The sequence below is a fragment of the Branchiostoma lanceolatum genome, chromosome 15, assembly GCF_035083965.1.
Source record: "Branchiostoma lanceolatum isolate klBraLanc5 chromosome 15, klBraLanc5.hap2, whole genome shotgun sequence".
NCBI lineage: Eukaryota > Metazoa > Chordata > Leptocardii > Amphioxiformes > Branchiostomatidae > Branchiostoma > Branchiostoma lanceolatum.
Genome location: NC_089736.1, coordinates 14641692 through 14664918, shown reverse-complemented (window position 1 = coordinate 14664918; position 23227 = coordinate 14641692). Strand labels below are relative to the sequence as shown.

Sequence of the window (23227 nt, the reverse complement as noted above, 5' to 3'; positions counted from 1 at the left end):
GCCACAGCAGCTGAACGTCCAGTTGTGCTTCTTTTCTCAGACTCGATATGTAAGTATATCGCGAACCATGTACCGCCATCGCATTTTAAGTTTTATGTACATGCAAACCGTGGTGCGAAAGTTGTTGATGTTGCTGCAGACATTTACCATCACCACAATGCTGACTTTGGTATACCTACTGTAGTTTGTGTACATGTTGGCACCAATAATCTCTCGAACAGTCTACAGGAAGTCATGGGAGACTTTGACAAGCTGATTGCCATTGCAAAAGACCGCTTCCCCACATCTACTATTGTTATGTCTAGTATTTTGCCAAGACTTGACAAAAGATAGCTAGATGATAGACGTGTTACTAACAGAATCCAAAATAATAAGGGAAAATCCATTTTATTCCTCTTTTTTTCCTTGAAAATTCGAAAATTGAGGGTTGAACTTTTCAAAAAATCACGTCATCTTGTACAAGTATTTGTATTTTAACGACACTTATTTTCTGAAATGTCTGACTAGTGGGGGCGATTGCCCTGACCAATATTTGTATTATTCAGCCGTCTCGTCTTGATTTCATCATTTTGAATGGTAGCTCAGGGCAGTTGCCCGGCCAGCAGCTAGCACAGGGCAGTTGCCCGGCCGGTACCTCAGGGCAGTTGCCCGGCCGGTACCTCAGGGCAGTTGCCCGGCCGGTACCTCAGGGCAGTTGCCCGGCTGGTACCTCAGGGCAGTTGCCCGGCTGGTACCTCAGGGCAGTTGCCCGGCCGAAACCTCAGGGCAGTTGCCCGGCCGGTACCTCAGGGCAGTTGCCCGGCTGGTACCTCAGGGCAGTTGCCCGGCTGGTACCTCAGGGCAGTTGCCCGGCTGGTACCTCAGGGCAGTTGCCCGGCCGAAACCTCAGGGCAGTTGCCCGGCCGGTACCTCAGGGCAGTTGCCCGGCTGGTACCTCAGGGCAGTTGCCCGGCTGGTACCTCAGGGCAGTTGCCCGGCCGAAACCTCAGGGCAGTTGCCCGGCCGGTAGCTCAGGGCAGTTGCCCGGCCGGTAGCTCAGGGCAGTTGCCCGGCCGGTAGCTCAGGGCAGTTGCAGAGGACACAGAGAAGAAAGCTACATTTAACAATAGATGCAAAATTGAGTTTTACAGATTTACAGATTTACAAAAGTTTTAGTGCAATTGATACTGTTACCTTGTCAGGAAAAAATGAAACGATCTTAGGAAAAGTGGTCTCATATTTGCTGTCTTATGGATTTTCCCATGGCAATTCACTCACAATTTGTTTTCGTTCGATACATTGAGAAAGTATTGCAAATGTAGACAGTACATGTATATACATATTCCTATAAAGCATCTTTAGGCCTTAATAATTTTTCACCCTCTCCAAGGCCTTGCTTAGTGGATGGTATTTGCAATTGAGGCTGTCAGTAAATACATATGTGTATCGATAAACTATGAATATCAAAATATGCGTAAAGTAACAATCTGTTTAAGATTTGACGTTCAGCTACTTGTAATTTATCAAACCACTGATTACAGAGTATCAAGGGGATAAACCCTTAATAATTTCTTTTCATCTTGATTATTCTTGTACTTGTTAGGACATATGGCTTTCGCCGGTTGAAGCCAGGCCCTTCCACTTGTCGTGAGAAGACGTCATTATCAGTTCGGTCAAGCCCAACAAACCTGCACTACCCTTACACGTACGCTCTCGACCCTGGCTACGTACTGTAGCTTGCCGTTCTCCCGTCAGCGCGACCACTACTAGACCATCCTTGCTTACTACGTTCCCTCGTCTTTTCCAACCATTTTGTTTCTCTGAACAGCAACCTGAAGCCATCGTGGTTCTTTCAACAGCAACCTGTAGCAAATGAATGAATGGATGATTGATTGGAGAATAACACCTAATCCAACACACTGATATAGCACAATATGTGGCCCAAATCGTGTTTTACACACAGCATGCATGATAGCACAAGTCCAGACAAAACACAGACACGTCGTTTGGCGTATACATTTACATGCATTACACTATTGCATGCATACCTACATACAACACTAGGCTACGTATATGCAAGACGAGATTAAATGGAATACAAATTTCGGCTAAGGACTGCAGTTAAGAAAAAAACCCATATAACAATCGGAAACAAGAGAACAACTGAAGCAGGAGAACATATTTTGCTTAGGTACAGCCCATAAGAACAGCCAATAGGTTCAGGTATTCCTCATGATACATTCATTAGAGACATGGTCAACGTTACATATAGGAATCCACTGCATAAAATGTACGTTCAGAAAGATTACAATCCATCTTGCGATCACGTGTGGGATCAGTACTAGTGATAGCTTGATTGTGCTGTAATTTCGATATGAAGACGATATGAAACCGTGCATTGTGAGGCAGGGCTGTCTGAACAATAGTCTTTATCTTTGTATACTGGCGAACTATGGAACATTTTAATGAATACATTTTCTGTAAACATACACAATAATAAGAGCTGCATATACAGTAAACAGAAACCAGTGGGCAACAACCAGTAGCTATATTCACACGAGAAATTTCTAGCAACTCGCAAAAGATAAGGAAAAGGGCCCATGAATAGTAAGAGGTAGTAATTTAGTAATATGGAAGGAGAATGATCAAAGACACCCTCTATTTATGTTCGTTCCTTGACTGTGGTGCAGGTAAAACTATCACCTCATTGCTATTATCAAACAGCTTTGACTTAAGTCCCTCGCGGACTTCAGAAGATCAGAAGGTGTCTCATAACGGCCTAATTACTAGTATTAGGGAAACAAAGACGGCTGGTGATCATATATATATAACGAGAATATCTTGACTTGGGTCAATAACATTCTTGGCACTCCTAACGTCTGTTGATAGGGAACCGTCATTCAAATAAACCCTACGGTCCTATGATATGGCCCAGTCAAAATCTAAAAAGACAGCCGGTTTGAAGGGAAGCAGAACACGTTTCCGGCCTATGTGGATGTACGGGCCCCAAGGTGACTAGCTTCAACGCGGTAAAAATTTTTGCGCGGTGCACTTGAGAAAAACGAATATGTTTGAGTTTAGGGTACAACCTACAAATAACAAACAACAAAAAAATCCTGTCGGCGTATCGGCTCCTTACGCCCATTTTGAAGGGGAGGGACCGGTAAATGGCCATGCGCACAAAGCCCAGTTTGCATTTTTTTTTTGTTACTGATTTTGAGAAGTTTTTCCCGGTGAAATCTTTGGTCAATTTCTGGCCATTTTTTCAGGCAGGGAGACCAGACATCTGTTAACTTTTCAAATCCAGAAAGAAATTGTGACCCTTGACATCTGTTGTGGTATAGAATTACATCTTTTGGTAAGGGGTTTTCCCCAACTAGTCCAGTGTTTCCCAGCAGCAGGGGGTAAGGTCGTTGTTTGTTTACGTTCAAACAGGTCTTGTGCGTCAGAACGCAGGAGTCGAACCCCGGCTTTTTCCAAAAACGGCAACTAGACATATTTAGCTGTCCAGTGGGTGGAAGATTTTGGACATTGAAATACTGTTAAGTGTACTTTGAAGCCAGTTTTTGTTCCTTGTTTTGTACAGAATCCTATGGAAGTTTGTTTAGGTACTCCCTCCCCTGAAACATTGCTCTGCGAGAGGTCACTGAACTCCAGCCGACTGACCCCGTGAGGCGGTTGCACAAAATGGCGCTTTTATACACAAAGCGGAAAAGGCCCACTTTCCAAATCCTACAGTCTATAAGCCGATATATTTCTACACCACAGTTTACACATGGATGCCTCTCACATGCAGCATTCTACCCAGTCTTTAAGAGTTTGGGCCGCACTATTTTCTGTACCCGCGTCACGGATAAAAACTGTGTTCTGCGACCGACCTTTGAAGAGAAACAGTAATTCATCGTGTTGACCCTTAATCCCCCATTGAATCATAGGAATAGCAGTGGGCACGGCTTACTTCTTATAAGTTATATACAACTAGCATGGCACATAGAGATAGATGGGGCAACCAAACTTACCTTCGTGCACATCATTGTTTCTGGAAAAAACGCTAGATATCCCTTACAGCAAGTCTTCAAAAGGTCGACACCACTCCTAAATCTATAACAAATGGCAACAGTCTCAGTAAAATGCGACAAGAGAATGGCATCCATTGTTGAGAGTCGCCTGATCATGAATCGACGGAATGCTACCGTTTTAGCAATGCTCAGTTGTTTTTCAAGATTTCTGAATGCCTGCGGAAATAGCAAGTTTCATGCGCAGATGAGAATGCCCCCTTACCACCCCATTCCTCCCCTCCCCTAAAATACGGTCACTCGATAAGATGGCCTCTCGGTACCCAACCTCGCGTGGTGCCGTGTATGATGTCAGCAATAAGTTAAACATACCTTCTCAGGAAAGGCATATTCCAAAGCAGACGTGCACAGCCACCGTAGTTGCCACAAATGAAAGTACCGTAGGCTGTAAACAGCGTTTGAATGAATGGGACCCTCTTCTGGTTTCCGACTGTCCATACATTGGAACCATATGTGAATCATATGTAGTGACCGAGGTCACCAAAGGGACTGTACATTATGTATATTAACACGGATGACCGTTGATTATGTCTATTCATGACACTGTATCTTAAATTGAAATATGTCCGTTTAAAGAACCTCATTGGTCTTTTGGCGGGATGAGCTTGAACCCGAAGCTCAGACCGCCGTAGAGAACAACTCTTCCTCTTTCCCCCCAGGCATCTAATGAACTCTCTACTCAGAATCACATTCCTGTAAGGAATCCTCGGAATAGGCCGAACAAAGGTCACGAAGGGGTCGGTTATCTGTCGGTTTAAGTAGAATAAGTTACATTTCAAAGATATCTTTTGATTGTTAATCGTTTCTTTTTTTTCTGCTTCTTTCACCCAACCAAGGACATTATATAGGACGACTATATGATGTCCTTGACTCAACTGACAAGGGTTGTTTCGGTCCGTCTGTTACGTGTCCCGTTTCCTGACAGCGCCGGCGGCCTAATCTCCCAGCAGATCTACACGATGCACACACCAGCCAGAGAAGCTCCTACGGTGCATTGTGTATTGAATTACTGAAGAGTCTTCGGCCGCCGGACCAACAGTAACGTAGCCTGGATACCAGACCTTTCGCGCGATGCGATGATAAGCCTTTTTGGCCGGGGAAGACCGGGTAGTAGGGATAGAGTTGGCACCCGGGCGCTTGGCAGCCGAACCCTGATATCTATCGCGCTATTAGTGGGCCGTGTGCTGTCTGTGGCGGCGGCGCGAGTTGCTTCCCCGGCCGAAGGATTCTGAGCGCCAGTAGCGCGGTGGTCTGGCAACCAGGCTAACAGTAACGGTTGATCTCAGGGAAGTATATTCCAGCATCAGTATTCCGGTATCTTCGTGAGGACAAAAACGGAAAACCAGACTTCATTGTCGATAAACAGTGTGCATTACCCCTTTACGTTAAATTTCTAAAGACTTATAATTGCAAACTTTTTGAAAAACACTTCCTTGACTCAACGATACAACTGAAAAAGGGTTGTTCTGGTCCTTTTTAGAATCGTACTGTCCAAGCTTATGTTTACTCTCCTAAGCAAACGTTCGGCCCAGGTGGGTTTTTATAGTGTTGTTAGGCGTTTTTGTCGGGCTTTCTATTTCGTCAAGTTTTCTTTATATGGCCGGGTAACATAGGGAAAACAAAATAGAAAGCCCGACCAAGAAGCCTAACAACACGTCAAAAACCTGCCTGAGTCGAACCTCTGCTTTGAGAGTAGATGCTGTTTACCAAGGACATTATGACATTATAATGTCCTTGTGTTTACCTATAGCCTGGTTTGTTTTAACCGCGGTTCTAGTCACCGGCCCGTGACCGGCCAGCGGCGGGGAGGGGACATAAACCCCCGGACAGCTAGATTTTACGCTATACAGACATGTAAGTTCCTACCTGACCGAAAATTCTACTCTACTCTACTCTACCTACAGTTACGATTAATCAAAATCTGATCGACAGCAGAATCGAAGGCTTGGAATTGACGGCCGAATCGAGGGCTAGGTTCAGGTTGGTTATATGTTCATGAGGATAAAAACAGAAATCCCGAACGTTGTAAGTCTTGTAAGTATACGGTGTGAATGGTCCATTTTAAAAAAGACGTACAAATAACCCCAAACACACATGTAAAGCTCTGTGATCCTCTGTTAGTGACAGGTTCAGTACTAGATCTGACTGGTCCAGTCTGAGCCGTTGAAAGATCTAGAAAGTAAAGTAAAACTATACTTGTCTGAAAAGAAAGAACTGGAATTTGGAAATACCTTAGCCCTGTATTCGCCCTGCCCGGTACCCATTTATTTTCTAAACAGCCGTTGCCTTTTTCGTCCCAAGCAATTGAAAACTGACCATGGGCAATTTATGGAGCAAGGCATCTTTCTTTGTTAAAGAAAGGCTGCCAATGCGCCTACAGCCCAGCCGTATGATATATTCCCATGGGGCAGGTCAACTTTTCTTGGCGGTTAGATTTCGAGAGCTATAGGGTAAGGGAGTCTGTGAGCCAGATGGTTTCTCGATGTGTACAGTCCAGCGTCTTGGCTCTAACATTCTCCTAGGCCCTTCGTTCAGAATGTCAGTCACAGTCAAGCCTGGTTGAATAATCAAGTTTTTCTAAAAGTAGATATTGACCTGTAGCAGCCCCGGCATGGTGTACATACATGTAGGAACATGTATCAAAGAATGTCTAGATGCTATAAATTATTTCAACGCTTGTGAAAGCTCATGATCCTATACTATACACTCTTGCATTTGGTAGATTATATAGCCAATTGTGCTGTAGTAAAGTACCAGTAGACGCCATACATTGTATATTGTAAAATTGTTGTGCAATAGAGAAGAGTCTTCGGTCAGATACTCCCAAACTTTTCCAAAAACATTATCCATGCAAACCCCAGAAATTATCAAAAGATGTCCGCAATACCCCCCCCCCCCCCCCTCGGTCCGAAATTGCAAATCCGCCAAAAGGGACTGCAAAGGAAGCTTTCATAGTGGTCTGAGTGTTCTTGCTTGTAAAACCCTGGGCCTGCATAGAATGAATCGAAGGCCCGCCATATCAAACTTCCAGTCTGCAATCCAGCCCTACTTTGGTACCATTCCCACTAGTAAAGAGGAGTAGAGAACGATGTGTTTTTCCAATCAGGGAGCTCCCTGAGGGAGCACATGCTAAAAGGAGAGTGGCCCTGCGGTCAGCCTCCAGAAGGCCTGGCAGGGGCTCCGCCCTCCTATCATGTGGAATATAATCTATATAAAATTTATATTAAGTCTGTTTCTTAGTTACAACACAGGTTTCCCTCCAAGATGTTGCGGTATCCGTGATGGTAAATGGACTTGTTACGTTTTTCGCCTTAAGTTAAGTACATGCTAATCAGGCAACATTTGAGGTCATATGACCCACATACAGATATGACAAGGAATATTTTCCTTGGAAAGTTACGTGTGTTTTGACCTCCGATCTAGTTCTTCCTGGTTACAAATTCGAAGATGACGAGGTAAAATATAAGGCAAGGTGATCAGGAGGCAGTGTGTTGCATGAATGTTTAGAAGATCATTCAAGAAACCTATTGTTTTGAGGACCTAGCTTAGACGTAGGTTCAAAAGTAAGTTCATCTACAGCATGTTAATGCTTGATATCTCATTTGTATATACTTAATCCTATGACTATATTCCGTTTTCACCCGAAAATGTGAAGAATGCGTCTTTCTATTTGACATCGTGGTGGAAAAACACAGATTGAGCTGTCTCATTAGCGTCCCTTAAGCTGGCACTGACAGCTTCATCTCCCTACTAAGACACCCCAGCGTGCCAGGCATGACCAGCATAATAGGGCCCTGTAACTGTAAAAGGCCTTCCAGGCGGCGTCGGCGATAATGTTTGAGGGGAGCGCTGATTCGCGTTTTTCAACTTCGGGGTCTTTTGCCGAGGAACCCGTGTAGAACCCGTCAAGTGGCGGCTTATTTACTAATGTTCCCTAGCAAAAGACTAGCCTCCGATGCAGACTCAACCCGGCCGTTTTCTTTTTCAAGTTATTGTTTTTATACTATTATATTTTTTTTCTTATTGCCAGCAATAAGAACAGAAATATAATAGTATAAAAACAATAACTTGAAAAAGAAAACAGCCGGGTTGAGTCTGTATCGGAGGCTAGCAAAAGACCCCGATTAGTTTTAAACATAATCGCCGGCGCGGCCTGGGAGTGGGAGGCCTACAAAGCAGGTTGTCCTCGGGTGGCTATGAACTTGCTGTTTAAATCCATTGAGAGAAATTATATAATAGCTTTGTGTATAGTAAATTACGTTCATCAGAATTTTTAGCCATCAGAATTTTTCGGACTTAAATCGATACATCGTTCATAGTCTTGTGATCTAACTCGAGGGACTGTAGCCTCGATGCCCGCCCCACTCCTCCATCTGTATGATACTTCTCTATCTATTTACCTATCTAACAAGGTCTTGATAGATGTCATCGATCTATAGAACCATCAGTGGTAAGACAACGAAACTTACGCTTACTGAAGTAAAAAATAGGCACCTTTCATATCATCTTTATAGTACCGGGGAATTTCTATCTTGTTTCTCGCTGTCGACGGATTTTGAATAGCCTGTCGACGCTGATAACGCTGTAACAATTTACCCTTACGCTATATTTATACTACTACAAAGTGGCCACAGGTGGTAGGCAAAGGTATTGTCGTTGAATAGCTGCTGAAGTTCCGATCGTGACGAAGTACTCACGGGATCACCCGTGCCGAGCTTCCAAGCGAAACCCGAAGCGGTGCCGACGGCACGAGCGGGGGGTTCGGAGAGCCGAACCGAACTCTGTCTGAGCGAGAAACCATGAGTAGAGTAGAGTAGAGTAGAATTTTCGGTCAGGTAGGACTACTAATGAGGGGGGGGGGGCATTTCCGGAGTGAGCGACGGAAGAAACCGTCTTCGGGAGCATTTGAGCGAAAACACGTACCGCGGCGGTTACCCAACATAAATACCGTAGCCTAAAAAGCCCGTGGCCTGGCTCGTAGGCGCCCTCGAAATGAAAACCGCAAAGGAAAGCTGACCCCCTTTGTAACGGATCCTCCGCTCTAGCTGTAGGCATGAAAGCGGCTATCCTTGTCATTTCGAAATTACACAACAAAGCACGTTGCCTTGCTTGACATGGGTTTTGTACTGTTGGTGGGAAGAGAAACACTGTTTAGGAACGGTTTAAGCGCATCCTACCTGACCGAAGACTCGACAAGTTATGTACATGTACAAATCGAGAAACCATCTGGCTCACAGGCTCCTTTACCCTGGCCCTCGAAATATATTAAACCGCCAAGGAAAGTTGACCTGCCCCATGGGAAAATAGCATACGGCTGGGCTGTAGGCGCATTGGCAGCCTTCCTTGACCCAAGATAGTTGCCTTGCTCTAAAAAGTGTCCATGGTCAGTTTTCAATTGCTTGGGACGAAAGAGGCTCCATAGTAAGTTTTCAATTGCTTTAAGTCTTTAGGAGATTTAAAGTAAACGGGTAATGCACACTATTTATCTACAATAAAGTCTGGTTTTCCGCTTTTGTCCTCACGAAGATACCGGGATACTGATGCTGGAATATACTTCCCTGAGATCAACCGTTAATGTTGGTCCGGCGGCCGAAGACTCTTTAGTAATTCTATACACAATTCACCGTAGGAGCTTCTCTGGCTGGTGTGTGCATCGTGTAGATCTGCTGGGAGATTAGGCCGCCGGCGCTGACAGGAAACGGGACACGTAACAGACGGACCGAAACAACCCTTGTCAGTTGAGTCAAGGACATTATATAGTCATCCAATATAATGTCCTTGGTTGAGTGAAAGAAGCAGAAAAAAACCTTTTTCAGTTGTATCGTTGAGTCAAGGAAGTGTTTTTCAAAAAGTTTGCAATTATATGTGTAAGTCTTTAGAAATTTAACGTAAAGGGGTAATGCACACTGTTTATCGACAATGAAGTCTGGTTTTCCGTTTTTGTCCTCACGAAGATACCGGAATACTGATGCTGGAATATACTTCCCTGAGATCAACCGTTACTGTTAGCCTGGTTGCCAGACCACCGCGCTACTGGCGCTCAGAATCCTTCGGCCGGGGAAGCAACTCGCGCCGCCGCCACAGACAGCACACGGCCCACTAATAGCGCGATAGATATCAGGGTTCGGCTGCCAAGCGCCCGGGTGCCAACTCTATCCCTACTACCAGGTCTTCCCCGGCCAAAAAGGCTTATAATCGCATCGCGCGAAAGGTCTGGTATCCAGGCTACGTTACTGTTGGTCCGGCGGCCGAAGACTCTTCAGTAATTCAATACACAATGCACCGTAGGAGCTTCTCTGGCTGGTGTGTGCATCGTGTAGATCTGCTGGGAGATTAGGCCGCCGGCGCTGACAGGAAACGGGACACGTAACAGACGGACCGAAACAACCCTTCTCAGTTGAGTCAAGGACATCATATAGTCGTCCTATATAATGTCCTTGGTTGAGTGAAAGAAGCAGAAAAAAAGAAACGATTAACAATAAAAAGATATCTTTGAAATGTAACTTATTCTACTTAAACCGACAGATAACCGACCCCTTCGTGACCTTTGTTTGGCCTATTCCGAGGATTCCTTACAGGAATGTGATTCTGAGTAGAGAGTTCATTAGATGCTTGGGGGGAGTGAGGAAGAGTTGTTCTCTACGGCGGTCTGAGCTTCGGGTTCAAGCTCATCCCGCCAAAAGACCAATGAGGTTCTTTAAACGGACATATTTCAATTTAAGATACAGTGTCATGAATAGACATAATCAACGGTCATCCGTGTTAATATACATAATGTACAGTCCCTTTGGTGACCTCGGTCACTACATATGATTCACATATGGTTCCAATGTATGGACAGTCGGAAACCAGAAGAGGGTCCCATTCATTCAAACGCTGTTTACAGCCTACGGTACTTTCATTTGTGGCAACTACGGTGGCTGTGCACGTCTGCTTTGGAATATGCCTTTCCTGAGAAGGTATGTTTAACTTATTGCTGACATCATACACGGCACCACGCGAGGTTGGGTACCGAGAGGCCATCTTATCGAGTGACCGTATTTTAAGGGAGGGGAGGAATGGGGTGGTAAGGGGGCATTCTCATCTGCGCATGAAACTTGCTATTTCCGCAAGCATTCAGAAATCTTGAAAAACAACTGAGCATTGCTAAAACGGTAGCATTCCGTAGGTTCATGATCAGGCGACTCTCAACAATGGATGCCATTCTCTTGTCGCATTTTACTGAGACTGTTGCCATTTGTTATAGATTTAGGAGTGGTGTCGACCTTTTGAAGACTTGCTGTAAGGGATATCTAGCGTTTTTTCCAGAAACAATGATGTGCACGAAGGTTAGTTTGGTTGCCCCATCCATCTTTATGTGCCATGCTAGTTGTATATAACTTATAAGAAGTAAGCCGTGCCCACTGCTATTCCTATAATTCAATGGGGGATTAAGGGTCAACACGATGAATTACTGTTTCTCTTCAAAGGTCGGTCGCAGAACACAGTTTTTATCCGTGACGCGGGTACAGAAAATAGTGCGGCCCAAACTCTTAAAGACTGGGTAGAACGCTGCATGTGAGAGGCATCCATGTGTAAACTGTGGTGTAGAAATATATCGGCTTATAGACTGTAGGATTTGGAAAGTGGGCCTTTTTCGCTTTGTGTATAAAAGCGCCATTTTGTGCAACCGCCTCACGGGGTCAGTCGGCTGGAGTTCAGTGACCTCTCGCAGAGCAATGTTTCAGGGGAGGGAGTACCTAAACAAACTTCCATAGGATTCTGTACAAAACAAGGAACAAAAACTGGCTTCAAAGTACACTTAACAGTATTTCAATGTCCAAAATCTTCCACCCACTGGACAGCTAAATATGTCTAGTTGCCGTTTTTGGAAAAAGCCGGGGTTCGACTCCTGCGTTCTGACGCACAAGACCTGTTTGAACGTAAACAAACAACGACCTTACCCCCTGCTGCTGGGAAACACTGGACTAGTTGGGGAAAACCCCTTACCAAAAGATGTAATTCTATACCACAACAGATGTCAAGGGTCACAATTTCTTTCTGGATTTGAAAAGTTAACAGATGTCTGGTCTCCCTGCCTGAAAAAATGGCCAGAAATTGACCAAAGATTTCACCGGGGAAAACTTCTCAAAATCAGTAACAAAAAAAAAATGCAAACTGGGCTTTGTGCGCATGGCCATTAACCGGTCCCTCCCCTTCAAAGTGGGCGTAAGGAGCCGATACGCCGACAGGATTTTTTGTTTGTTTTTTGTTTGTTATTTGTAGGTTGTACCCTAAACTCAAACATATTCGTTTTTCGTATTTCTCAAGTGCACCGCGCAAAAATTTTTACCGCGTTGAAGCTACTTGGGGCCCGTACATCCACATAGGCCGTAAACGTGTTCTGCTTCCCTTCAAACCGGCTGTCTTATTAGATTTTGACTGGGCCATATCATAGGACCGTAGGGTTTATTTGAATGACGGTTCCCTATCAACAGACGTTAGGAGTGCCAAGAATGTTATTGACCCAAGTCAAGATATTCGCGTTATATATATATGATTACCAGCCGTCTTTGTTTCCCTAATACTAGTAATAAGGCCGTTATGAGACACCTTCTGATCTTCTGAAGTCCACGAGGGACTTAATTCAAAGCTGTGTGATAGAAGCAATGAGGTGATAGTTTTACCTGCACCACAGTCAAGAAAAGAACATGAATAGAGGGTGACTTTGATCATTCTCCTTCCATAGTACTATATTACTACCTCTTACTATTCATGAGCCCTTTTCCTTATCTTTCGCCAGTTGCTAGAAATTTCTTGTGTGAATATAGCTACTGGTTGTTGCCTACTGGTTTCTGTTTACTGTATATGCAGCTCTTATTATCGTGTATGTTTATAGAGATTCATTCATTAAAATGTTCCATAGTTCGCCAGTATACAAAGATAAAGACTATTGTTCAGACAGCCCTGCCTCACAATGCAAGGTTTCATATCGTTTTCATATCAAAATTACAGAACAATCAAGCTATCACTAGTACTGATCCCACACGTGATCGCAAGATGGATTGTAATCTTTCTGAACGTACATTTTATGCAGTGGATTCCTATATGTAACGTTGACCATGTCTCTAATGAATGTATCATGAGGAATACCTGAACCTATTGGCTGTTCTTATGGGCTGTACCTAAGCAAAATATGTTCTCCTGCTTCAGTTGTTCTCTTGTTTCCGATTGTTATATGGGTTTTTTTCTTAACTGCAGTCCTTAGCCGAAATTTGTATTCCATTTAATCTCGTCTTGCATATACGTAGCCTAGTGTTGTATGTAGGTATGCATGCAATAGTGTAATGCATGTAAATGTATACGCCAAACGACGTGTCTGTGTTTTGTCTGGACTTGTGCTATCATGCATGCTGTGTGTAAAACACGATTTGGGCCACATATTGTGCTATATCAGTGTGTTGGATTAGGTGTTATTCTCCAATCAATCATCCATTCATTCATTTGCTACAGGTTGCTGTTGAAAGAACCACGATGGCTTCAGGTTGCTGTTCAGAGAAACAAAATGGTTGGAAAAGACGAGGGAACGTAGTAAGCAAGGATGGTCTTGTAGTGGTCGCGCTGACGGGAGAACGGCAAGCCACAGTACGTAGCCAGGGTCGAGAGCGTACGTGTAAGGGTAGTGCAGGTTTGTTGGGCTTGACCGAACTGATAATGACGTCTTCTCACGACAAGTGGAAGGGCCTGGCTTCAACCGGCGAAAGCCATATGTCCTAACAAGTACAAGAATAATCAAGATGCAAAGAAATTATTAAGGGTTTATCCCCTTGATACTCTGTAATCAGTGGTTTGATAAATTACAAGTAGCTGAACGTCAAATCTTAAACAGATTGTTACTTTACGCATATTTTGATATTCATAGTTTATCGATACACATATGTATTTACTGACAGCCTCAATTGCAAATACCATCCACTAAGCAAGGCCTTGGAGAGGGTGAAAAATTATTAAGGCCTAAAGATGCTTTATAGGAATATGTATATACATGTACTGTCTACATTTGCAATACTTTCTCAATGTATCGAACGAAAACAAATTGTGAGTGAATTGCCATGGAAAAATCCATAAGACAGCAAATATGAGACCACTTTTCCTAAGATCGTTTCATTTTTTCCTGACAAGGTAACAGTATCAATTGCACTAAAACTTTTGTAAATCTGTAAATCTGTAAAACTCAATTTTGCATCTATTGTTAAATGTAGCTTTCTTCTCTGTGTCCTCTGTTTTGAGGATTTAAATCAAATTTAATTCGTTTTGATTTGAAGTCATGCGCAGGGACAGTCGCTCCCGGCTATTGACGAAATAGTCGACGTCGGCCCGTTCTCCCGGAAGGGCAATCGCCACACCTACTGGAAGAACAGCCGCTCCCAGCTACCGGCCGTGCAATTATCTTCAGCTACCAGCCGGGCAACTGCCCGGTGCTACCAGCCGGGCAACTGCCCTGAGCTACCCCCCGGGCAACTGCCCTGAGCTACCGGCCGGGCAACTGCCCTGAGCTACCGGCCGGGCAACTGCCCTGAGCTACCAGCCGGGCAACTGCCCTGAGGTTTCGGCCGGGCAACTGCCCTGAGGTACCAGCCGGGCAACTGCCCTGAGGTACCGGCCGGGCAACTGCCCTGAGGTACCAGCCGGGCAACTGCCCTGAGGTACCGGCCGGGCAACTGCCCTGAGGTACCAGCCGGGCAACTGCCCTGAGGTACCGGCCGGGCAACTGCCCTGTGCTAGCTGCTGGCCGGGCAACTGCCCTGAGGTACCGGCCGGGCAACTGCCCTGTGCTAGCTGCTGGCCGGGCAACTGCCCTGAGCTACCATTCAAAATGATGAAATCAAGACGAGACGGCTGAATAATACAAATATTGGTCAGGGCAATCGCCCCCACTAGTCAGACATTTCAGAAAATAAGTGTCGTTAAAATACAAATACTTGTACAAGATGACGTGATTTTTTGAAAAGTTCAACCCTCAATTTTCGAATTTTCAAGGAAAAAAAGAGGAATAAAATGGATTTTCCCTTATTATTTTGGATTCTGTTTACTGTGAACACAGAGTTGGCTGCGCTGTGTAATTCTGTTTGGTACTGCAACGATGGTGAAAGTATTGACCCGTCAATGTTAGCAGTTGACTGTTTGCATTTGAGTCAACGTGGTAATGTGCTTTTTGCTGACCATGTGTTCCATTGCTTGAGTCATTTTCTCCAGATCCACCAACTTGGTGAAAGACAGAAGTAGCTTTAGGCTGCTGTGGCTCCAGAATGCAGGTCCTGACCAGCATGATAAAATGGTAAGATTTTTTCTCAATTTGAGCACCACATAATTTTGGTCCATGTAGTTTCAGTTAGGCCAGACAGATTTGATAACATGGATGACATCCGCGTACACATCAATTTTCGTCAACAACACCCCCACCCACAAAGAAAGTGTGCTACCATAGTGTAAATCACACAAAGGGGGCAAAATATGCCATAAAGTGATATTTTTAGTGTAAATCACACAAAGAAACAATTGCTGAGTGAGGGCTGTATGCTGGATATTAAGCTAAAATCTGAATTCAACAACGGGTGATAATGAATGGAATTATTGATAAAAAGATTTGCGTGTGTAACAGGAAACTATTACATTTACACGTCACATGACGTCAAACAGGGTATTCAACTTTACAGGAGATACATGGTTCGGTTGGTCTTAGTGTGTCAGAATTTTAACTAATCATTGAGTGGGCGTGTGTGTTATTCATTTTTACGTCATTTCTTTGATTTCCTATTTCGTTTCAAAATGTGCTACATTTTTAGGGCTTGTGCAGCGAGAGATGTCCAGCGTAAGAACAAAAGAACCGTTTCGACGTTAGCTTTTTCTAGTATAGTTCAAGCGTAAAGGCGAAAAACTCCCCATGTATTCTGTGCTTGTTCCAATATGATATTAACCTCCACTATCGCCTGTATGATATCACTTTACATCCCAGGTTGGCACGCATTTCGCAAGGCTGTTCTTGGTGCTGCATAACGTTCTATTGTTGAAGGAGTAAATCGATTGACATTTTGCGGAGTTCAGAGGAGCAAATGGTCATTCTCGATAACAGGATGCCTGCCAATAGCTCAAGATCACACGATAGTCAGCAGCCTTGTCCCCACTCGACCCTCACACCTTAGTGTATTCGTGATAAAGATTAGTGAAGTGAAAATAAGTTCACACGGCTATTTGACACCACCATTCAGATTACTACTGTAACAGTGATGAATTTTGGCTACTCTAACTAGAATGTTGGCAACAAAACTCAAGTTTCATCATTCTGTTAACCTGGAACAAGGGTCAAAGAACAGCTAGCCAGAAGAAGTACAACTTCCACCCCGGCGTGACGTAAGTTTGACGTCTGTTCGACGGGATGGTCTGATTATCTCTTTTATAATGCACAACCAGTAGTTTCTTTCTGTTTCTTTCATTGTTTCTTTCTTTGTTTCTTTCTTTGTTTCTTTCTTTGTTTGTTTCTTTCTTTGTTTCTTTCTTTCTTTCTTTTTTTCTTTCTTTATTGAAGACTAAGTACATAACTATCTCTCAGTAGTAAGTCTTTGTATACATATAATTGTATCATAGAGGAGAAAAATGATTCGTACAGTGCCCCCTCCCCCCAAAAGCCAGTAATAGTGCAAGGAAAGAAGGTGCAAGAAACGACTTTTATTAACCCCATATTTCTAAACATTGGTCTTGTAGATCGTTTTATATCAATATCACAATCCGCTGTTGCAACTTTGTGCTACAACACGGACAGACATAGGCGTCATTTTCACTTCACTGGATGCAAGTTTGACTGTAACTTGTAGGACTCACACCACCCCTAGTTACCATAGTAAATATAAATCCCCCCTCCCCCCTGCTCGATCCACCCCTCCTACCACCCCTGCCCCTCCTGTATCCCCTCCTGGATGGCCCCCCACCCCTCTCCTGCCTGTAGCCCTGGCCTGGGGTAAACCTGTAGAATGAAAAGAGGGGAAATGTGATTAGCATTGCAGTTGGTTATTTCAAATATATGTAGCTTATTCTAAAAGCTTTAGACATAAGTTGAGTATAAAAACAAATCACTACATAAGCTTACTTCTTGGGGCTGGGGCAGGCATATGCCTTGTGGCCATATCCAAGACAATTCCAGCATTGCAGTCTGTTGAAAGAAAAGAGGACAAATATTTTAGTTAGGTAGGGACGTGTACAGAAAAAAGTAAGGCTTACGGTATTCATGAAATATTGTATGGATATAAAAAGTATGTCATGACTTGTTTGTTTGTTTGAACCTTTGTTTATTCATGATAAGCTCAAATCGGCACGCAGGCTGCTTTTCATTGAGGTCACGAGGGAAGAGGTGAGGGTCAGATACAATATAACAGAGATACACAGTCATTTGAGTCCTAATAGCTCTATCAACATATATCATTACATATTTATGGTACAAAAATATACAATTTCTAAAACATACAACATAAAGTAGGGCGAAAGCTGGTTCATGGTCCGTGTCTGTTCGTTTAGTTTATTTCCGTTACATTGAGTTTCCCCAAACTACAAAAAGTATCATCCTTGGAACAGAATTTTTTGTCGTAAATACTGTACACAAGTGTATTAGTTACATAGTCCAGACTAAGAAAGTGACTCACTTCTGGCCCTGCTGGTGATCTGCCGGAGGTCTTTAGTGGAAGCATTTGTGAAAAAAAAAGAAAATTGTTCAGTTTTATAACGTTATGTGGTGTTGATACGCAGTTTTGATATGCAATTTGCTTCATTGCCAAATGCATCATCTTTTTATCACATAATTTGCATCTTACATTGTAAAGAAAAAGAAGATATCTACTAGTATTTTAGTTTGTCAAGACGAATATAATAAAGTGACTCACTCCTTCACATCAGTCATATGCTGATCATTGGCGAGCTGCCAAGCAGTCTTTCTGTAGTGAAAACATAAAAAAAAGAACATTCTTAAGTTTTTATTATAAGTAATGTGATGTTGCTACACAGAATGCACATATAATTTGCTCTCAAATACAAATCACTCCATCAAGCATGCAGAGCATAACTATATCGGGTAATACCTGTGTTTCGATATCAAAAAGTACATTAAATCTACTTACGGTTCTTTGCTGTCAATCAGCAGCTGCATTTTTGCAATCTTCTCTTTCAGTTCTTCAATTTCCTCTTCTTGATCTCTACAGATGAAAAATGTATACTGTATAAAAATGTGCATATAGAATTCAACATATCCTTACAAATGTATATATATTTATTTCATCATCTTTCTAGTTACCTAGCTCATTTGCTTAGACAAAAGTTATGCTACGAGTAAGAGAACACAAAAGAAAGAAGAAAAAAAAAAAAAATCATTTGACCTTGAATAAGGCTAGAGCAAACAATGAATTTTCAACAAACTTAGTCGAAGTCATATTACTCATACTATGTCTGTATGTGGGTGTGGGTGTGCAAAAATGTTCAAATCAATCAAAGTTTATTGCACAACAAATGTATCAGGTACAATTTTTGGCAAGTTCGTAGGTATTAAAAAAAACAAGACATACATATCTTTGCTTAAATTATTAACAATGCTAATGAATTTTACAAAACTTAAGACTAAACACTACGGTATCCAATAAGAGTGATACATCAAAGGATTCAATTGAGGTTTGAAACTCCTTGAAAATTGTCTTAATGTCATTGAAATAATAACGAAAATTCATAACTTACGCGTACCCGTTGGCCATTGCAATGAGACAGTCAGACGTCGACGATGATCTGTGGGAGATGAAACTGACAGTGCAGACGACGCGATGACAGACGATAACAAAACGCCCGCGAAATTCCAAAATCAAAACTTATTGGTTAAAGGTCACGTGATGTAGACGCATCCATTATTCTTATCGAAAATAGTAGAGAAATTTATTACATATGGGAGTTAATGCACGGCATTTATAAAAGTGTGACCATAATCTAAGAGAATTGATGCACTTAATCGATCGTAGGAAAAGATAATATGTTAAAAAATACGACAGTTTTAGGTGTGGTTTTGTGTTTTTTATTATGTACTATCCACTTTACACGCTGCAGTTGGATTGATCCATTACGCTATGGACCTTTGACCCCGGAAGTAAAGCTTCGTTGTTGTTGAATAGTTCATTTTACGTTGTCGGGGCCATATGATAATAAAAAAGATGATACTCATTAAATAAAAGGTAAAAAATGGACTAAAAATTCAAAATGATATATTTACAATTATAAGTGAAGGTACTCCATTGCCCTACATGATTAAAAGCTGGAGTTGGGTCGGCCAATGTATGTAACTTTTTCCTACTCCCCTCTTGGAATAATGAGTTGTTCTGAGTATGACGTAGCACAAATGGTCGCTCTCATTCATGTGCAGGTTAACATATCATCATTAGTCGAGGAAAACGGTGTTTCATTGCCGAATAAAGGTCTTTTTTCTGGTGACATGTATTTAGTATTCACCACATATACAATATCAGAATAAAAATGATTACCTAGAAAGAAAGACCTAGCTACGACATGGTAGTCCTCTACGATCACATCCCCATCGTGTCAGGCAATGGTTTGACCAAGATCGAAACTCTTGTGGAATCTTGGAATCATAGAACTTCAGACGGCACAGTTGAGGACTTTCTGTTGTGATTTTGTGCCTACTCTTGACATACTACTTCCAGCTTCACCAACTCACTGTCCCTCCATGCATGATATTGTTTCTGTACTTGATTCAGCAGCAAACTTAACCATTGATGCTCAGGACATGGATTTCGACAATACATTTGTAGAGGTACATACTGGTGCTCGTGATCTGTGTGCACATTATAAGTATAAAGGAGACATTGAGATGATGTCACATGTGTTAAGGTATGCACAATCAGTGCACAGCCTCTGCGGTTTTCAGCCATTCTCATCTCTTGAGCGACCATATGGTACATTGCAGCTATTAGTTGAACATCAAAATGAGTTCCCTTTTTGCATGGCTGATGATGAGATTTCATGGGGCCTTGGTTATATGTGAAAATCTTCAACGTTGAACGTCCTACTCCCCATGGTTTTTCTGCCAGGAAACATAGTTCATATCATACAGAAGTCATGAATTTGAAATTTATGGACTTTCTTGGACTTCCACTTTTCAGGAGAAATGCCGAGGCGTAAGGGTAAGAAATTGCTCAAGAGGTTACATGCTTGGAAGGCAGAGCAGGAAAGGAAGAATCAGCCACATGAGAGGGAAGATGTGGTGACAGGACAAGACTCTCCTGATGTGCAGGAAGACCAGGTAACAGGGGAGGAGCAGAATGATGACCAGGATTCAGAAGAAATAGGGGCCGGGGAGGGAGGACATTTCATGTTTAACCCCCTAACGGGAAATGATCAGTTGCAACTGGCAGTTGAGTTGAACCTTACTGTTGACCGAAAGCATATGAATATTGAGCAAAGGGATATCCCTGTGGCCACACCTAGCAGTTGGGTTAGGATAGAAAAGGATGGGAATTGCTTTTAACGGTCGATAAGTTACCTTATCTGTGGCACGCAAGAAAATCATGCTTTAGTAAGACAGCTGATAATTGATTACATGTCAACAATGCCTGAAGATATTTACAGCTCTTGGTTCGAGGAAGACCTCACCATGGAGGAGTACCTGTCTCAAGTAGATCAGTGTGGGAGACGTCCAGCAGATCTCGGTGCATGGGCCACACAGGTAGAAATAGATGCAATGTCTTTACTACTGGGAAGACACATCTATGTGTACGGTAAGTTTGGCCACCAGTGGGTATGGTCTAAGTACCCATCAAATGAAAGAATTTATGATAGAACCATGTTAGAAAGCAGTAATGCTCTGTATATACAACATACGGATGAAAATCATTATGATGTTGTCACAGCAGTTTTGAGCCGTAGACAAACAAGGAGCATGTCTAGGTACAGCAGAGACGAAGCTACAGAAGCCGCACAGATTACCAAAAGCAAGAGAAAAAACACACTACATGACGACGACCAAAAAAAAGGTCAGACGGGACCAAGAAAGGAAACGGTACCAGGAGGATGAGATGTATGCCCAGGCCCAACGGGATAGAAAGAAGACACGGTATAGCACAGATGAACAGCACGCCCAGGCCCAACGGGATAGAAAGAAGACACGATATAGCACAGATGAACAGCACGCCCAGGACCAGCGGGATAGAAAGAAGACACGATATAGCACAGATGAACAGCACGCCCAGGCCCAACGGGATAGAAAGAAGACACGATATAGCACAGACGAACAGCACGCCCAGGACCAGCGGGATAGAAAGAAGACACGATATAGCACAGACGAACAACACGCCCAGGACCAGCGGGATAGAAAGAAGACTCAATATAGCACCGATGAATAGCATGCCCGGGAGAAGCGAGAAAGAGCGCAGGAGCGGTATCACACCGATGAAGAGCTTGCCTGGGAGAAGCGAGAAAGAGCGCAGGAGCGGTATCACACCGATGAAGAGCATGCCCGGGAGAAGCGAGAAAGAGCGCAGGAGCGGTATCACACCAATGAAGAGCATGCCTGGGAGAAGCGAGAAAGAGCGCAGGAGCGGTATCACACCGATGAAGAGCATGCCCGGGAGAAGCGAGAAAGAGCGCAGGAGCGGTATCACACCGATGAAGAGCATGCCCGGGAGAAGCGAGAAAGAGCGCAGGAGCGGAATCACACCGATGAAGAGCATGCCCGGGAGAAGCGAGACCATGAGAGAGATAGATATCACACAGATCCAAATCACAGAGAATTGAAACAGAAAAACCGATAGAAGAATCAGAATTGCCCAGATGTTAAGAAGGCCGTTGAAAAGTTCCAGATCGAATGCAAAATGGGGCCAGAATGTGTTTGCACTGTATGTCATAGGCTTTTGTTTCACAAACAAGTAGTAATCTGTGATAGGTCAAACTCAAAGTATTTTCAGGCTGTTAACCACTGTCTTACAGGTACGTATGTTCATCAGTGCAACTTGGACTGCAGCCCAAATGCTTGTCCCACAGCAAACTCATCCAGGGGCCGAGAGTGGATATGTTACTGTTGTCATAGGCACTTGCTAGCTAAAAAGACAATTCCATACGAGGCTCAGAGTAATAATATGAAGCTCCCAGAAATACCTCCTGAGCTGAACGGTCTTAATACTCTTGAATCACAACTCATAGCCAAGAGAATACCATTTATGAAAGTTATAGCTCTCCCAAAAGGGGGCCAGAAAGGAGTTGTTGGCCCTGTAACCTGCGTCCCAGCAGATGTGAGCGAAACACATGCAGTCCTTCCCAGAATGCCTACAGAAGCTCTATTAACTAGAGAGGCAACATTTGCGGGCAAATACAACATATTTCACCCTTCTCCATGCAAAATGTGATCAACCACATACATAATGAACCATTACATAGACACATCAACCGAAAAAATGGATTATCAAAGTCCAAAATTCTGAAATTTCTGAAAGTGCAAGATATGCAGGAATTTTTTTTTTTTCATAATCAAAATGCACATTTGTGGCTTCTCTACCATGATATTTAAACCAAATGAGCAGAAATTTGGTATGGAAATGGCTCTGATATGTGCCCACATGTCTTTATTTGCATTTATTTCAGAATCATCAAGTCCTAGTGTTTCTATTTGAGAACAACTGGTGATGGCTGGTTAGATAGCAAACGGTACGAAGATCAGACCGGTTCTTTACAAACACACATACACATTCACTCACAATCTTTTCCTTTGTGTAGCGATAATTAATCTTTCATCGCAGAAGATCTGCATTTATGTCAAAATATACATGTTTTCAGAATTGGCTGCAATCTATTAGTAGTATATCCTTTTCTGCCTGACAGGGAGTCTGCCTGCTTCTTCCACAGGCAGTTTCTCATGGATACTGAACCCAACAGTTGATGCAAAATATTTCAGAAACATTATTCAAGAAGCACCTTAAAGGCCAGTTTCTGTGAAGCTGTTGGCAAACAATAAGAAGCTTTAGGAACCTTAAAACATACTCAAAAATAAAAGCAGACTGTCGTATGGAGAACTACCTTCTGTCAGTTCAAAACAAATACTTCATAACTCATACAAAAAAAAACTCTGAATCGGAGCACACTGTTTTGAAATTGAAAAAGGT

At 43.0% G+C, this 23227-nt stretch overlaps 3 long non-coding RNA genes across 3 annotated transcripts; 2 read left to right on the top strand and 1 right to left on the bottom strand.

Annotated features, from left to right (window-relative positions):
* Positions 1-1198: 1198 nt before the first annotated feature.
* On the bottom strand, positions 1199-4677 carry LOC136420511 (uncharacterized). The gene is made up of 3 exons (XR_010753229.1): positions 4368-4677; positions 3999-4080; positions 1199-1842 (listed from the first exon to the last, which is right to left on the bottom strand). It is a non-coding gene; the product is annotated as an uncharacterized lncRNA (long non-coding RNA).
* A 5880-nt stretch (positions 4678-10557) lies between these two features.
* LOC136420508 (uncharacterized) lies at positions 10558-15117 on the top strand. Its single transcript, XR_010753227.1, has 3 exons — positions 10558-11014; positions 11302-11383; positions 13548-15117. It is a non-coding gene; the product is annotated as an uncharacterized lncRNA (long non-coding RNA).
* Positions 15118-15183: 66 nt separating this feature from the next.
* LOC136420512 (uncharacterized) lies at positions 15184-21045 on the top strand. Its single transcript, XR_010753230.1, has 3 exons — positions 15184-15372; positions 20237-20376; positions 20703-21045. It is a non-coding gene; the product is annotated as an uncharacterized lncRNA (long non-coding RNA).
* Positions 21046-23227: the final 2182 nt, after the last annotated feature.